The sequence below is a fragment of the Alosa sapidissima genome, chromosome 2, assembly GCF_018492685.1.
Source record: "Alosa sapidissima isolate fAloSap1 chromosome 2, fAloSap1.pri, whole genome shotgun sequence".
NCBI lineage: Eukaryota > Metazoa > Chordata > Actinopteri > Clupeiformes > Clupeidae > Alosa > Alosa sapidissima.
This window is the reverse complement of record NC_055958.1, coordinates 17,966,690-17,985,694: the sequence shown is the minus strand read 5'-3', so window position 1 is coordinate 17,985,694 and position 19,005 is coordinate 17,966,690. Positions and strand designations below refer to the sequence as shown.

The window sequence follows — 19,005 nt, the reverse complement described above, 5'->3', positions numbered from 1 at the left end:
TTTAACAGATCTCTAATACAAAATACAGAGTGTCCAGTATTTTGTTATACTGTGTAACACAACATGTGTGTAATTGACATTGGCAAGGACATAAAAGAAAACATGTTTGAAAAATCACCATTACAAACTAGTTAGTGTGCAAACATTACTTAAGTTCAACTAATAACTACCGGTATCCTTTAATTACAAAAGTTTATAACTACAAATGGACATAGCTTATAACAGTGTCATTAAAGGCCCTAGTAGAAAGACTGATACGGTTTTTCGCCTTGCCACCACAAAGACATGGAGAGATGCACTTTTCATAATGGAAATAAATCAATATTTCATAAGACATGGCTTTGGAAAAGAAAACCATTAATATCAGTTTTTGTCTCCCGGACTCTGCATTTAAAACACATAAGTGGAGGCAGTGTTCTGCACTTTCCTGTACGTCTAAAGTGCTGGGGGGAAATGAGTCCGAATCTAACTGTGGCTGAAAGAGAAATGGTCTTAATGGCTGTAAAATACAACAACTGCATCCATATTTACTGCCTGAGATTGAAGAGTGGAGCTGGAGACAGGCATGGTTGCTCGCTGTGGGCACATATACAGACATGTGATTCACTGTGAGGTTGATACAGAGTTCCAAGCCAGTGGGACAGAGACAGTGAGACAGAGAGAGAGAGAGAGAGAGACAGACAGTGAGAGAGAGAGAGAGAGAGAGCGAGCGAAGGCGATATGATTAAACTGTCATCGCTCTGAGAGGTTTAGTTCTGCATGACAATGTTGTCTTTTGAGGACGGAGGCCTTTGGATGTGCGGTCGGCTTGCTGGCGAACGCTCCGGACGTCCGCCCTGTCCTCTCTCTAACCCCTTGCTCAGTGCTTTATAGGTGGCTCATATAGGGCCTGCTTGAAAATCCACTTTACATTACAACTTAAAAATGGAAAGGCTTTTCTCTCTGTCTTAGCAGAAGGGCTGATCCAAGAGACGGCACATAAAAGCACTTACTTGAATAAAGCAGAACTCGGGTTGAATGTAAAAGAGCACTGAGATGAAACAAAAGCTCCTCTTCCCAGCACATGCAGTCAAAAAGAGTATGCCATGAAAACTAATAAAGGGGGGAAGGAATGTTACACACAATGTTAAAAGTTGAAATGTGAAACCAATTCTTTGTTTTCAGAGGCAGCGCTGTGTCCCACTCAGCTGGTGGAGCCAGTTGCCAAAGGTTTTACTCCTGAGGGGGGCTGGGGGAAGGACACAGACAAAATGTATAGTCTAAATATCTCTACTTAAATATATATGCTTGCTAAATAAATAAATGCATGATGCTGTTCCTCTGGCCTTAACTACTAACTCACCTTTTTACTTGGTGAAATATGCAAAGAGCAGGAGTGAATTGCACAAGGACATCTCACAGTGCTGAACATAAACCAACAACAGAAAAACAGTTAATAAAAAATGGCTCATAAATTCACACAAACATTAATCCACCCTACGGTATGCTATCTTCATGAGGATGATAAAGACACCCTCTTGACAACCTAAACTGCACTACATGGTGAAGTGGAGGTAACAGTTCAACAAGCTGTCAGAGGAATACATAGACATACAGTAGGCATATTCTGGGTTCAAGAGTAGGGAGTTTTTTTTAATTATTATTAAGAGGAAACCCCTTGAGATGTAACATCTAGTTTTCGAGGGGACCTCAAGAAAGAAAAAATATACATTACAAACATACATACATACATACATATATACATACATACAGACGAACAAAAGACAAAAGCTCTCCCTCACACCAAAACCACCCATACCCTCCCAATTCCAACCATTAGGTATTCAACAGTTAAGGTCATTCATAAAGACATACATATATGTACACATATACTGTACACACATATACATATACACACATACAGGTTTGGAATTTCACCATTTTAGGGGCAAGGCCTTCAGTTGGGCATATTTGGTGGGGGGCACAAAGGCCACATGTCAGGGCACAAAGGCCAAAGTTTACTATACAGTAGTAGGCTATAAACGTGATCAAAGTTGTATTTAGCCTATTCACAGCAGTAGACCTGCATCACTGTATGAAACATTACAAAAACATACAGATATCTAGGCTATATTTAACATTTATTTTATATTTAGCCTGTTAGGAAATCATGTATTGAACAATTTAAGCACAGCTCAGAAACTGAAATAGCCTACAGTAGATGCATGCTTAGCATTTTGTGATCATTAGGGCTACTTACACAAACTCCTAGTCAGCTGTATATCTTCTGATTTTAATATTTACCGATATCTAGGTGATATTTGTAACATTTATTTTGTATTTGGCCTGTTATGAAAACATGTAGAACAATTTAAACACATTGTAAAACTTAAAGCCCAAATTTGACATGCATGTTGCTGCAAATTCAAAACCGGATTACTCTGGAACGGCAAACTGTACATAGTCAATAAAAATTGCACCAGTAGACCAGTTTTTATCTTGTGCTGAATAAATATCATTGGTAAATGTTGTAAGGGCAGTTGTTGTAGAGTGATTAGGTCTAAATCCAGATTGATTTGGAGTCAAGAGGGAGAAGTCATTGACGTATTTAGACAGTTGCTTAAAAATAAGCTTTTCAAATATTTTAGCTACATTACTGATTATGGAAATCGGTCTATAATTGTTGACATCAAGTGAATCACCACCTTTATGTAGTGGTGTAACTTTTGCAAATTTCAGAGTGGAAATGCTAGGACGTGAGAGGAAAGTTTAATCAACTTGATGTCCAAACCATCAGGACCAGCTCCATTAGAAGATTTTATTTCTGATATTGCCTGCTGGACTTCAGAGGGATGTATTGTTGAAAACGAAAATGAGCTGTTGTTCACAGTATCTGTTACGTTAGAACAAGTGACCTCAGATGATTGAGAACAACAAATGGAGGAAAAATGTTCATTGAGGGCATTGGCCATTGAAGTAGGATCAGTGATAACATTATTGTTCACTCTAAGTTTGTCAGGAAGACTATTGTTTGTTTTTTTGTTAATTAAAGAGTTAGGTTTCTTCCAGAATTGCTTAGGGTTTTTAAAGTCGTCAGATAAAGAATGCTTATAGTAACTTGATTTTGCATTCCTTGTTTTGGTTGTACAGGCATTTCTTAATTTCTTATATTCTGCCCAATCAGTAGCATCCTTTGTCGTGTGGTAACTGGCCCAGGCTTTATCTCGCTGTTTAAATAAATGTATTAAATCACCATCAATCCAGGGTAAATGACTACCCTTAACCTTAACAGATGTCCAAGGTGCATGTTGGTCTATGATTTTAAGAACCTCAGAGAGAAAGAAGTTCTTTCTGTGACACCCCCATCGAAAAACTGTTGGTAGCATCGGCTAACTAGCGCCAGATTTCTGAGTGCAGGGGACAAGCCAAGATGAGCTATGAGACATATGTTCACACTTGGTATCATGTTTCAACACACTTTAGGTCAATATCACACCGGAATTCTCCTTTAAGTCTTGGATAAAAGCCTCTGTGTTCAGTTTTTTGTACTGCCTTATCCTAATTACTTTAGGTGGCAGTCGTGTTAGACTTATTTTCCAAACACAAAAAACAATTGAGTGATCACTAAAACAATCTGATTGAGATATTCTATTTGGGTGGGTGACCAAAATCCAATCCAGAAGAGACTTGGACTTGTTAACCACCCTAGTCGGCTCAGTAATGAGTTGAGTAAGGTTTAGACCATTAAATAATTTTTTCTCATGAAAGGATGAACGATCCAGCCAATTCAGGTTGAAGTTATTAATAGTAGCAAGAATACAATTTGTTGATTCAACAGGAGAATTTGGAGGTCTATAGCAGGGGCGTCACTAGACCTTATTCACTGGGGCACGTGCCTTAGTAAAAGTCTCCAGTGCCCCAGTAAAATTCTAGCGCGGCTCTAGCTGGAAATGGCATTCATGAGCGCATCTCCGTGCCTGCTTTAATCATGGCTCGAGCCTGTCACTTACCAGCCAATAAAAAAAAAACAAGGAATAAAGAAAGGGGCCATAATAGCCAATCAGGAAATAGCACCTACGTATGTACATGGGCGGATTATGAACTTTCGGGCCCCTGGGCCCAGATGTATTAAGGGCCCCCCACTAACTGTGTTAACTGTGTGTAACTAACATATATGTGGGTGGGGGGTTTGGGGGTCCTCCCCCAGAAATGTTTAAAATTGTTTGATGTGATTTCCTGTATTCTGGTGCATTTTGGGGATGGACAATACTAAAGTCAATCAGATTCATAGCCTACATCCTGACTTGTTGATATTGAGGCAATGATTCCATGCAAAGGCTTGGGCTTCAGGGCCCCCTGACCCCTTGGGCCCCTGGGCCTGGGCCCTGTAGGCCCGTTCAGTAATCCATCCCTGCCTATGTAGCTGGCTAAGATTGAACGCAACAACCAATGAAAATCGTTCACATGATTCTTCCGAGTGTTTCGTTATACTGCACACACATACACTGTGGAATCCGCTGGAGCTCGTTACATCACTTTGAGCATAGAGTAAGTCGTCCCCTGTTTAATGTTACAACAAATTCACAACTTGTTTGACAGAAAAAATGACAAGTTGATCGCTGTTAGAGAGTGTTACCCACATAACTAGCATCTGTTTTTCAATGCTTAGCGTCATTGTAGCCTAAATTTAGCAACAGTTTACCAGCTTGTGCTCTCTCCCTGACACACACACTCACACCATGCGTAGGTTGCATGCACACATGCGGACAATTAATAAGTGTAGCGCAGTGCTAAAAAGCATTTAAGTTAAATCAATAAGTGCTACATAACTTAGATTAAATAAAGTTCATAATTGCTCATTAGAACTAAAATTATCTTGAAGTTATATAATATTAGAATTTAGGAGTAAGCTCAAGAAATAAGCTTATTGTAGTTCATCTCCATTCCATTCAATTTGGGTAAGTGAAAGGGATTATGGGAGTTGTAGTTTGATACACAACTGTGTTTAAGTCATGTATGTGTTTAAATTCATTCTAAGAGTTTTTGTTAAAAATATTTCATTGGCAAAGTGAAATGTATAATGTAACATGTAATATTTTGATGTTGTGTTAAAAAATATATTTCATTGTATGACTTTTGTATGCATGGAATTACATGTGAGGTGAAAGGTTGCAAACCGCGCGTGAGAGGAGCCTGGATAGTTGAGGAGAAGCTACGTTGAGGACTTGCTCCGTGCTTAAGTGACTAAACTTTGAAATAGAACGTGACAAACGTATATTTTGCCAGTCGGACTAAATTGTGAACTTGGAAGCCGAAGACTTTGTAGTTGACGTTTTGGAAAAGTTGTCATCTCGTCACCGAGAGGATTCCTGTCATTGAGTGAGCTGCCAGTCCATGGTCATTGCGTGTGAGAGACTGCCTGCCTGTGCCGGTGCAGTGACTCGACGGGAAACCTACCACTTGGGATTAAGGTATCGTTATTTGTTTCTCTTGCTCTAACGGAGTGAAGGGGTCATTTGTTTTTGGCCACGCCGACCACAAGCGACGCTCCAGGCCTGCAACGGTTAGCTGCTAGGTTTTAGCTCATTTGCCGGCTAGGACTGGGGTGGGTGAATCACGTGTGAATGTGTGTGTGTGCGCGTGGGCCCGTGTGTGTGTATGTGTTTTCATGTTAATGTGTTGTGTACTGTACTTTAAGCTTACTGTTAACTGTTAGTTAAAGTGTGGCTAATGTAGCCTACTAGTTTCTAAGCTCCTACTGCATTTTGAGGTATTTGAGGTACGTGTAACATTTTGATTTCTTTTACATTTGCTAAGAAAGTATGTGTTGAATACTTTGCTCCATTGATACACTTGTATCTTATTTTTTTGTTTATATTGATAATTCATTCTGTTGGTAAATTGAATATTTATATTCAGTAAACTATTTTTATTTAACATTTTCATAACTGAGTTCTGAGTGTTTACTTAGTGTTAAGATACCATTGGGTAATAGATTGCATATGTAAATGTTATTTCATGTGAATATGGTTTAAGTCAGTTACACACACGTAAGTATACAAGGGTTAAAAAGTTATTTATTCAAAGTACATGTAAAGACACAAACAGACATTTAAACAGAAGGTCAGCAAGAATTCTATATATTATATATACTTTACTGGGATTAGTTTAAGAACCCGGGAAACGCCCTTTAGTACCAGGAGATAGGCCTAGGGGGCGCTACATAAGGATTTATACGTATACTGTAGAGAGAGTCCTTTAAAAGTAGCCTATACTGTTTGTGAAGCTGTCCTACTGTAAAACTAAACATAGCCTTCTGGTCTTCCTGAACAGAGGCAGAGGGAGAGGAACAGTGAGGAGGATGAGGGAGGTATGATAATTTTGCCCACATTAATGGTAAATTAAGATTTATGCTGGTAATAGCCAGTGCTGTGATTTGATCAATGGTTTAATGGCAAACTTAAATAAGTTTGCTGCATTTGCAAATGTAGCCTATAATAATATACACAGAATCAGAGTAGCCATCTGTGTAGATTATTATAGGCTACATTTGCAAATTATCACCAAAAGTCAGTATGAAGGCTTTAGTAGGCTATTTAAGATACAAAGAACTGCAGTATTGCCAGGATGTCTATAGGAGGGAAGTATATCTTGGGATGGGAGGGAAGTATATCTCAATTTTGACTAAAAATAAGCTTCCCTTGTGTTAGTAGGAAAGCCTATTAAATTCATGCAGTGAGTATAGGCCTACTTATGCCTATGTGTTTGGATGTTGCTGGATAGTGGCTGCTACAACAATTGAGGGAGAGAGTGCTGGAGGAGGAGAAGGAGGAGGAGAAGAAGGTCGAAGAGAGGGAGAAGAGAGGGGAGAAAGAGCACAGGCTGGATAGTCCAATACCAGGCAGGAGGAGGAGGAGAGAGACGGGCAAGAAACGGATGAGGACATACTGGGGGCTAGACGTAAAACTATTCAGAGTATGAAGGAGGATGTCTGTGACCTAGGGGAGATATGTGATGGTCCAAATCAGGCTAGCCATTTATTTTATATTGCGTACACAGTATTTTTTTTTAATGCATTGGGAGTTGGGGGCCTGTGCCCCAGCAAAGCTCTAGGTCTAGAATCACCCCTGGTCTATAGATGTTACCTATGGATATCTGCTTATTTTCGTGAAAAGCCTATTAACAAATAAGCATTCAAAATGTACAGCCCTCTCCTTTGGCATAATGAGTTTAGAGGATAAGTGCGAGGAGATATAGGTGTCTACTCCCCCACCACGAGTACCCCTGTCTGCTTTATACAGAGTATAACCATCAAGTTTGACATCTGCATCAGATATAAATATCATTATTGAATGCTTGAATTTCCCCTTGAGGATCAATAAAGTATCTATCTATCTATCTATCTATCTATCTATCTATCAGCCATGTTTCATGAAAGTGTGATAACGCTGGGCTTATTATAAGAAAGCCAAGCTCTTAGCAAATCAATTTTATGTGTCAAACTCCCAATATTCAAATGAATCACAAATAAACCTTTACCTATACTGATTCTTCAGAAATAAATGAAAAGGAGGGTCAGGGAGAAAGGGGGCAAGGGGAGTGGAGAGCACAGACATGTACAAACACATGTACACACAGACACATATATAACACACACACAAACCCACACAAAATGGCCAAACCGAGGCATAGCCTTGAATTGACTAAAAGAAAGAAAAAAAAAGAAAGAAGGGGAAGAATGCAGGCTCAGACCACCAAATATTTACTGGAAACACTTTATATAAATGTTTCCCTAAGTACAGACCTCATGAGACGACCCATAGAATACAGAAGAATGGGAAAATAAAAGTTGACAAATAGCCAAGTCGTAGGCCTCAGCAGGCTACATGGGCAAGTAAAGAAACAGGGTAGGCTCATTATCAGCCACAGGATTCATTTTAATCCTGCCCTATTAGTCTAATGAAAATAACAGAAAAGAAAAACGTCTCAATATTCTGGTTGGGGGGGGGGGGGGGGGGGGGTCTATACATATACACATACAGTACATATACAAATGTGTCATTTATCATGCTTCAGAATGTAGACAAATATGATAAGTCCCGAATACGCTACTGCAAGCAAGCAAACATCATTAACAACAACCAAACAACAAATTATCACTAGAGTACCTTAAACAGGGGCAGTCCATCATTCAGGTAAAAGTTGTAGTTCATGGAGAAGCTTTTCAGGAGTCTTGCAAAGCACCGATTTACCATCGGAGATGATCTTGAGCGTGGCAGGATAGTGCAAAGAATATTCCATGTCAAGTTCACAGAGTTTTTTTTTTGATGTCATCAAATTTGCAACGCTTTTGAAGAAGACTGACACTGAACTCCGGGTAGATATGGACACGTTCGTCGTCGTTCTTGAGTTCTTTTTCTCCACGGGCAAGTCGTAGGATTTTAAACTTATCCTGAAGACTGACGAGTCTCACCAAGATAGGCCTCGGAGCAGAATTCTTCTGTTTAGACTAATGCATAGGGGAGCGGTGCACCCGTTCTAGAGTTGTTGGCAATTATATTATTAATATATTGATATGCACAATTTATTGTGTCCTTCTACCGTATACATTTTACTAGGACTATTGACAACATAGACAACATTTCTGTTCATCCTGTTTTATTATCCTAATTTATGTGCAAAAAAAGAATGGCAGAGATTGCTTGCAGCAGAATGGCTGAGATTGTCTACAGAGTTGAAGAATGGCCAAGTGTGATGATCTGTGGCGTTCTGTAAAGGCCAAATGTGCTGCTCTTTCCAACACCCCCCCAACTCTGTGATTTTTTACAACCTCCAGGCTCCTCCTTTCTGTTTGCTTGCTGTGTGGGACACTCAGAGAGGTTTGAGGGTTATAGCTGAGAATAAAGGTTGTTTGATTAAAAACTTGTCAGCTGGGTGAAGCAGTGGGATGCAGCCTCCCTGTCTCGTGTCCTGACCCCCCACCCCCACCCACCCTGTCTCACCTCACCCTACCAACTCCCACCTCCACCGCCCACTGCCCCCCCCCCCCAAACCCCCCCAACCCCTTCTCCAGGGTGGCCCACCATCATCACAGACAGCCAGTGCTTCCTGGAGAGGAGAGGTCCAGACATTAAATTGTGATTTATTCCTCTAATATCCCCCCAGGTCACTGGAACCACAGGCAAGGTCAGCCTGTTAAAAAACAGCCGCCCGCTGAGACTTTTTAATGCGGCTGATTCACAGAGAGTGCCTCCAGCCTGGCTCTCTCCCTCACTCCATCTCTCTCTCACTCTCACACTCTCTCTCACCCTCTCTCCCAACAGGCTGTGGGACACACTCCTTCCTCTGAGCAGTAGCCTGGTCTTGTGTGGCCTTGTGTGCGCTTTTAGCATGACGATGCATAGAATGTTTCTCAGGCTTGTGTGAAGTCATCTCTTACAGAGAGTTGGTGAGAGGAAACAAATAATAAAAAAAGAACTAGTTTCTGGCCCCTGAGCAACTTCAGCGTGTCTCCCCTGAGAATGCACAGCGGTGTGTCGAACATGCTGTGCGTGCCTTCTAGGGACATTTGATTTGACAGTGCTTACAGCATTTTAAAATCATATCCATGCCTGATGCTGCCTCCACTACAACACAGAGTTATGAACGTCACTGAAGGGCCACCTGATGAATATTAAGTATTCATCAAAGCCTCTATTTAAACTTTCTCTCAAGTTGAAAAATCAAGAGACACATACACACACTCTCTCTTTCTCTCTCTCTCTCTCTCTCTCTCTCTCTCTCTCTGGTTAGAATTGAGATGCATCCCAAACAGGGGCGTGGCGGTAGGTCACTCAGCCCTGTTTAGCAGAGAGTGTGCGATATCAGAGTATGAGATAAATAGCCACCTTTCTGCCAGCTGGTGGGGGGTCCTCTCCAGAATGTATATAATTAAGCTGGGATGAGCAAACAAACATTATTTAGCTGTCAGAACATCATTTCCAAATGGATGGAAGACAGAGAGAGGGGAACGATTAGTGACATCATCACAAGTCCTCTGTCTCTCTCTCTCTCACACATACACACACATACATACACACACACACACACACACACACACACACACAAACACATGCCTAGACAGTGGCCAGATTGGGTCAATGTTGGTGCTATACACACAAACACATGCACATTTGTGGCATACACATGCGGATCCCCAGAGGCAGACATGCCAGGGCAAATGCTGTAGAAGGATATCTTTTGATAGGATAGTGAGAGACTGGCAGGAAATGACTGGGAGAGAGAGATGGAGTGGGGTCGGGAAATGACCTGGGTCAGCCTTGAACCTGGGTCCCCGTGGGCACCCCAATATGGTACGGGCGCTGCAGCCCCCGCAAATGCTACAGCTTAAGGGGGTTTCTGGTCTTGGGCCAACTGAAGGATATTTTATTGAATATGATTATATTTATTATTATTATATTATATTATATTATTATTATTATTATTATTATTATAGAAATAGATTAACATTACATTAGCATCTTGTGCTGATTTGTTAGGCTTCAAAGCTATTGTGACAAAATGTTTGATTGATGAAATTTGCTAATTTTGTAGCAGACGGAAAAGAACACATATAAGAACACATTGTCAAATAATAAGAAAATAAACAAAATTTTTCAATTATTGTTTAATGTTTTTGTTTCTAGTAATTTCTCTCATCTTTTCTTTCTTTGCTTTTCAAAAGCAAATGAATCATATTTAAGCAAACAAAAATGACCATGTTTAGTTCAAAGCTGCTTGATCCCAATGTGATCAAAACTTGTGAGCAGCTTGGCTGTGACCGAATGAAGTGAATGGTTGATACTGGTTGGGTAGGACGTGAAGCAGAGCAGTTAAAATGAATTTGTCACAGTCAAATTATATGAGATTTGCTGGCGAAATTACATGGATTGTGATGTGGTCTTTGTTAAGCAGGCAGTGTATTGATTGTAATCTTTTTTATTTCGCCAGGGCATGCACATTGGATGAACATGGGCTTTGCATTATACTGAACAATAGAAAATGGACTGGGCATATTTCTCCATTGGGGTTAACTCATATATTTATCTATGGTACATTGTAGAGACTGTCAGGGCCTACATTTACCGTACAAAAGCACAGCACAACTGAGAGTGGTATTGTTGAGCAGGAGGTGACTATTGAGATTTGGGACTGGATATGCTCTGACAGGCTGACTATGTAAATACCTGTATGCCACCATGCCCCTCCCATCTACTTTAGAGTCAAACATGTATTCAACTTCAGAACTTCAGAACCTTCAGCACACACACACACACACACTCAAACTATGGCTGTGATTTCCTTTCAGTCCTAAATATCACAGAAAAGCAAAGGAATATGCAGGAATAAAGACACAGACATCCGTGTGTCTCTCTCTCTCTCTCTCTCTCTCTGTTACCCATAGACAACATTCACAGAAACACACACACAAAGACCGACGGGCAGACAAAAAAGCTCATAGACAACAATCGTGTTCATCACAATGATTCACACATCCCTCCCCACAACATGACACTGTGTACCACATCATGCTGGTACGAGAGGTCTGTTAGTGACAGCGTTGGGCTGGTCTGCAGCCAAAGCCACCCAGCACCATCGCCTCCTACGCCGCTACCGCCCACCGCTCAGTCTGAATGGCTCCCCCAGCACCGGCCACTGTCCACAGGCTCTCATGTTTACTTACACCTGGGCATTGTTTTCCGTTCGGCGCCTCTAAACGGCCATAAAAGACTGCTCCCAGCAGCCAAACACTCCCCACAGCGCGGCCGCGGAACAAACGCCAGAACGATAATAACAAACCATGCCTGACAATCCTATTAGCCCATCTTTAATTATTTATCCAGGTTTGTTCGGATTGCCAACCCCTGGGGAGGAATTAAAAAGTTAACAAGCGGCTTGAAAGCCGATGTCTCCTGCGAAACACTGCCCACCCCCTCACACGTACACAGACATACTCAAAACACCAAGTAATCTTTTGTAATTAAGCACAATGCTGTTGTGATGAAAGTAATGAATGATGAATAGAGTACAGTGTTGTCTGCAGACTGCGGCTGGTCTGTAAAATATGAAGACTCACACATGATAATCACCCTAACATGCAGCAGCCCACTCAACAATATCTCCTATTCATGGTGGAGGACACAGCAGGTTTGTGTGCTCCAACAGCAAGGCTTCGGAGCACAAAATTTGCAGGTCACATGTACACTGCACTGCAGTGACTTCTGCAATGGCTTCTGGTGATTTTGAATGTCCTTCAGAAATAACATGTTTGTTTTTTTTGCAATATCAGTAAACGCTGCAACGGTAACTCGGTAATGCTTGGAGTTGATTTCTTACACAGAAATGCTAAAGACAAATGAAGCCGTTCCATACAGCATGCGTGTACAGTACGTGTCTGTGTATGCACTGTACATTATAATAATAATATTTATAATATTCATAATATTTTTTTATTGAAAATTGCCTTTCATATCACCCAAGTATATGAACTGTATTTTCCATTTTCTCTGTATTTCTCTGTTTGATTGAAGGCTAATGTTGGAATGTATGAAAATACATCAGGGAGCATCTCTTTCATGTTTCTCAGGTTGATTAATGAGCCTGGATTACAGATGCCGTCAGGGATCTTTCATATTTGCGTTAACTAATCACATTGTGTAGCTTTGAGCAATGTAGCACTCCATCAAACATTAATGGCTCTGCTTTAGGCTCAGCGTGCTTAACTAGTTCAATTAAAGGCACAGAAAATCACTTTACTTGGACCACAACAATAGTGCATGTCTCGCTCTGTATTGCCCTGTATCCACCAAACACAGAATGGTGACATGCCAGTGTAGGGGGTATTGAGCTGAGATAAGGCTGTTTATAACTTCCTGCACTGTATGTGAAGGTCTCATTGTGAGTGCTCTGTATGGTGATAAGTTGAGTGCAAGTGACCATGCCAGATAGAGAATGTCTAGCGATGGCTGGGGTGCAGGGCTGGGGCACACTGTGACCCAACACAACCATATTCAAGCAACACATACGTAGATAGTCTGTCGAAATCTCAGATTAAATATTATGATGCTGTAAAGGTTAAAGTATAGAAGTGTCGCAATTAATAATACAATCTATTGTTCTCTTAAATGTTTAGTCATACGGCAACACGCACTGGTTCTGATTTTAAAACTTTAGAAGCTTCAAAATCTTGCCTGTCAATGACTTTGTTAATGTTTCCACTCTGACAGTAGAAAGCATGTCTGGTTATTTATGGTAAATACATCTGACAATAATTTACTGCAAGAGCACTGGTGGCAACCCCACCACACTCTTTCACACACACACACACACACACACACACACACACACACACACACACACACACACACACACACACACACACACACACACATACACACACAGCCATTCCACCGCTAATAATGCCTACTCAACCAGACCTATCTGTCTCTGCCCATGCATGGCGGCCCTTGCTCTTGGCCTCTAACAGATACTGTGCCGGCCCACCTGCAGAGATGTGCAACCTCTCACTCTCTTCCATGAAATTGTGCAAATGGGCAGGAAGGTTCTGAGTCGGAGGCAAGCCTCCAAGGCTGTCCAAAAGAAGGACAGTTTTATTTTTCACCATTTTAATAATTTACCCCATGACTTACAGTACAAAACATTTTGCTTCTTACAAGTTTTGACCAAAGAGCATTGTCTTTGTTTTTGTTGTTGAGAACAAATATAGTTGAAACTGTTTTGTTCACGTAACACTAAATAGCACCAATGACTGACGGTTACAGCTTGTACAAAGTCATGGTTCAGAACTAGTTAATTGGAACAGAAGCATTTGGTCCAAAGCTTACCACTGTGACTGCCCTGAAGGGCTCATATGGAAATGCCTTTTCCTCATTACAGGAACATTTTTCAAAACATTGTCTGCACAGAATAGAAGTATTATAGTAGTATAGTAGTAAAAGTATAGTAGTAAAAGTTTTGTAGTATAGTAGTTAGGTAGTGGTTCCTCTAATGCTGTTAAAGCGGTTATGTTTTTAATTTTTTATGTGTTAAATCTGCCCATTCCTCACAAAGTGCATTTGGCCAATGGCAGACAAAAACATGACCTTTGCAGTAGGTCAGGCGAAAACACATCGCCGTATGAACCATCAGCACAGACGGAGAGAGCATCACCTGGGGGACACAATCACCAATCACCAGGAGTGACCTGAATGTGCTCCTAGTGACTACAACTCCATCCAAACACATTATCATCTGCTAATAGGAAAGCAATTCCCCTGCGTTACAGCTAAAATGGGTTCTGTTTCATAATATGCAACCTGCAGTCAGGGGACCTGTAAAGGTTAAGATGAGCTAAGGAACCTGCATACTTATACAACTGCCGTGGGAATACATGAATTGAAAGCATTGTGTACACAGTATATAGTAACACTTTGCTGTCATCCATCATACATTTAATATTTGAAGACGAAGTGATTTTATATGTCTTGAGAGCTCTTACTATTTAGTACTTTTATTGCATTGAAAGCCCCAGGTACCCCGAAGGCATTTGGGAAGCACATAGAGGATGAGGCGCCAGTTTTACCTTATATACCCTCTACACGGAAAGACATTGGTGTAATTGTGGTGCATGTGTATACTGCAGTGGAAATCTTTTGATCAAATGCCAGGGTTGCCCTTGAGTTCCTGAAGTCAGCACTCACCTGCTATAGTCTTTGGTTTTCCTATGCAGAGGATGTTCTACGGGAAGAACAGCAAATAGATTTCCTCTGGACCCCCTGCTACAGCCCCGTTCAATATCACACCCTGCAGTCCTCCTCCACCAGCAGCACCATCCCCTCTCCCCTTCACTCCTTTCCTTGACTTCTGCATACCCTTTCACACTCCATCTCTCTCCTGCCCTCTCTCCCTCCATCTCCCCCCACCCTCTCTCTGGAGACATGCAGATACAGTCAGTATGGCCCTACTCGTCTCAGCAGGATTCCAGCTACTCTCCTCCTTGCCTGTTGCTCCCGATGTCAGGCCCTGTGGACTGGACAGACTGGACGCTGCGGTGTGTGAAGGAGCCAGCTTTCGGATCGAGCCGGTGGGGGGGGTGGGGTGGATAGAAGGACAGCCAGGAGCTGAGCCATGACGGCGCCCCCTTCAAAGGAGTCTTCAAAAGGGGGTAGGGGGAAGCAGAGACGAGCGCTTTGTCTGGAGCGTAATTTGTTTCCCTTAATTGGCTGCTCATCCTCCGCCTCTCCATCCCTTGTCTTAATGACTCAGACTTCTGACAGTTCGACAGGAGCGCGGCACAGAGACGGAAGCAGGGGATGGGGGGGGATGACAAATGGCCGAAGCATTTACAGAAGTACAATAGGGTCACTTCTGCTCAAAGCTATTAGCATTGTTTCAGACGTGGTAAGGACTGCATGCTAAGAAGGAAACATATCACGGATGCGGACGCTGAGAGAGACAGAGAGAGAGTCAAGAGAAATGATCGATCGCTTTGAGCATCCTCTTGCCTCTCCAATGCCACACTCCCACAATGCCTTCCTCTCCTCTCTGTCAATAGAGGAACTCAAAGAACAGGCTTTAAATGGAAAAGCCAGACAGTGGGGTAAAATAATGAGACAGGCTGCTCTTACCTTCTTGGGTTTTTTTTTATCATTCTGGTAATATCCCTCTCCAAACCATAAAGCTTGCTATTAACTTCTGTAGTCAATGTTGAAGTTCCTGAAAGTGTAGCGTTGTGAAGGTTAGTAGGGTTCTCCACACACATACATATGAACATTGTGTACACATTCATGCGCACACACACACACACACACACACACATATGGAGGTGTGCGTTCATGGACACACATGGCCTGACTTGAGCTCAAGCATACGCATATGCACACACTTTGTGAGCTTAGCCATCTCCATTAAAACCGTATCTCCACTTAATGAAATTGGAGGTTGTAATGGCTTCAATTATCACTTCGATGGAGGCTTTTTCCTTGGCAACTCTGAAAACAGTGCTTTCCTTCCACCAGTGCTTCAGCAAGTGGATTTAAATGTGAGCCATTCTGACTTAATATTCTGCTTCCTGCTAATTCGTCATCCCAGTGTGAGGGTGCTCAAAAGTCATATACTTTCCAATTCATTGCTGCCTCATTGAAATTTCCTGCTAAGTGGGAATGGGTTTAAAATCCATTTTTGGGTGAAGTGCTTAGATATTTGCTTCTTCTATCTTACTACTTTCGCATATTAAAGAGATTTGGAAAAGATACTTCTGCTATTAAGTTATTTAAGTATCGTGGAATGCCCTGAGAAGTGTTTTGATCGTCCCATTAGATTCGGTAAAGAGGGTGTAATTGCAATGGTAATGCAACATCTATTGCCTCTGGAAGCCCACAGAGGTTGGATATCTCTGTGTGTGGGGGAGAGAGAATGAGTGTGTGCATGCTTGTAAAGATTTCCTCTGAAGTTTTCTGAACTTTTTGTTCTTCCATATAAACGATTTATCATTTCTGAATGCTTACGTCCTCAGATGCAATCCTCTCCTATTTAATCTACTGCCATGGTGCTTCGAGCCATCACTTACTGTAGCTCTCCTCATTTGTTTCCTGCACTTAATGTCCATGGACACCTATCTATGTTAATAGCTGTGTTCTCCTGCTGTTTCAGTGTAAAAAAAGAGAGAAAAAAGGTGAGTGGCAATCTGGGTCGCGCAATTTAACAGGTCCAACATTTTTAACGTTCGCATCAGTAAATTAATTTTGACCGGGCACACCGTAAATCATCCACCCTGCCAGAGCGTTCCTTAACTAGCCATGTCCATGAGGGATGGAGTATTGATCTGACCGCCACTACTTAAATAAGCGCTTTGCTTAAAATGTGTTTTTCTTATCCATAAATCATGAAGAGGAGGGGGTGACCTATCACACTGGATGTGGCTAGTGGGTTCAAGCCGCGTGAGTTAACGAAGTCAGCCCTTAGTCAGTCCTGAAGATGCATGTGCCATTAACAAGATTACACAAACACTGTTAACACCATTGGTGCAATGTAATACCGTTAGCAGTGTTGTTTGTATGTGTGTGTGCGTAGTCGTCTGCAAATATTTATCAACAGGTGTGACAATAAGTGTGCCAGTTGTAAAGGAGAATTTTTTATTTCATTCTTTTCAAATACTCGCCATGTGGGATTTTGCACTAAAGCCTTGGAGTCTTTTCACAAACCTAAAAGTGTACTTTGATAACTATAATAAAGGCAACTGCTTCAGCTAGGTAATGTCAGAGAGGTTATTTCTGTTACAATAATTGTCTAAGAATGGGAACCATATTCCCCTAGAATTTTCATCACCTAGAAAATAATGAAAATGCTTTCATGTCCCGAGGCATTAAGCCAATTGTAGACATCTCAAGCTTGTGGTTCTCCTCTCGCTTCACCCTAGAGTACCTCTACTGTTGTTGTGTTCTTACAGTGGAGACCACCACCCCAGCAGCCCTCCTTGTTATTCACCGCAGTGTTGTACAGCTGCAGGTAGTGGTGGTAGCAATGGCAGCCTGTCTCCCTCTGTGACCTCCCAGGTGTCATGGTATAATTCACATCTTCATTGCTGAGTGCAGCAGGTATAGCTTCTCCTGACTAGGATTATTTCCCTCTGGACTGCACCCCCCCCCCAACCCCCGCTTCCCTCCCTGCCTCTCTCTTTCTTTCTCTCGTTCAGTCTCTCTCTTTCTCATTCTCACTTTCTCTTTTTTTCTCCTCTTAGTCTGTCACTCTCATTCTTTCTCTCCCCCCTTTGCTCTCTCACCCACTCTCAGTCTTTCTCTCTCCCTCTCTATCTATTTGTACCCATGTCTCACTCATTCTTTTTTTCTCTTATATCCGTCTCTCGCTCATTCTGGCCCTCTCTCTCTTTCTCTCTCTCTCTCTCTCTAGCTCCCTCTCTCTGGTGCTCTGCTGGTTCTGTATGAAGAATGACTGAGGGAGAGGACAAGGCTCAGAGGGCTGTATCTCATCGCCATAGCGTTCCAAGTTCTTGTCCAGGCAGGTAGGGTGAGGAGCATTATGGGTAAAAAAGCGCTTCCCCATCCTCCCCTCTCAAACCCTCTGTGACTGCAGCAGGCATCAATAACGACACCTTATTTCTGTCATGCAAAAACATGGAAGTGTGTCAGGACAAGATTGATTACTGTCATAAATCAATGACGTATGCGTGTGTGACACATGTATGTGTGGTTGTGTGTGCAGGTGTGGCCTGTTTGTATGTGCGCATTCAACCTAGAAATAAATATTATTCGAGTAAACTTTACACACACACACACACACACACACACACATACACACGTAAATATAATCTGCCACTCAGTCGCTCTCTCATAGTCACACATGCACTCATTGCTAATAAAAATTATAGCAATTTACATACCGGTGTCAAAACATGCCATATGAAGTGACAAGCAATGAGTGCTTCTCTTTTATTTATGGATTTGCAGTCATGCAGTGACAAGATTACAGGGACATTAATGTTCCACTGTGCCCACGCTTGTGTTTATTTGTTTACTTTCTCTTCAATATTTTTGACACAACATTTAAAAGATTAGTCTCCATACTGCCCAAAATAGGAATACATTACTTTGGTACTTCACAATACTTTTCCTGGTTTAACATCATGAGTCTGGTCAACTTTCATTTCTCCTCTCCTATGCATATTGACCTGTCTCTCCCTCTCTCACTCTCTCCTCCTGTCTCTCCTCCTCCTAAACTCCATCCCTTCCTCCCCCCATCACATCAATCTATTCTGTCTGCTCTAGCGACATGAAGGAAATTTCAGTTTCGACTTCAGAAGGCTGCAGATAGAAACACTGTCGTTATCGGCCCTGCATGCGGCAGATAAGATAAGTGTCAGCTGTGAATGCAGCTGCGCAGACGAAAGGTCACGTTGAGCGGCTGAGCCGCCACCCCCGCAGTGAAGGTCACGTAGATTGGCGCTGTGATGCTTTTTCGACGGTGACACCT

At 41.9% G+C, this 19,005-nt stretch overlaps 1 pseudogene; it reads right to left on the bottom strand.

Annotated features, from left to right (window-relative positions):
• Positions 1–11,986, bottom strand: part of LOC121703240 — a 29,969-nt pseudogene extending 17,983 nt beyond the window's left edge.
• Between the last annotated feature and the right edge of the window lie 7,019 nt (positions 11,987–19,005).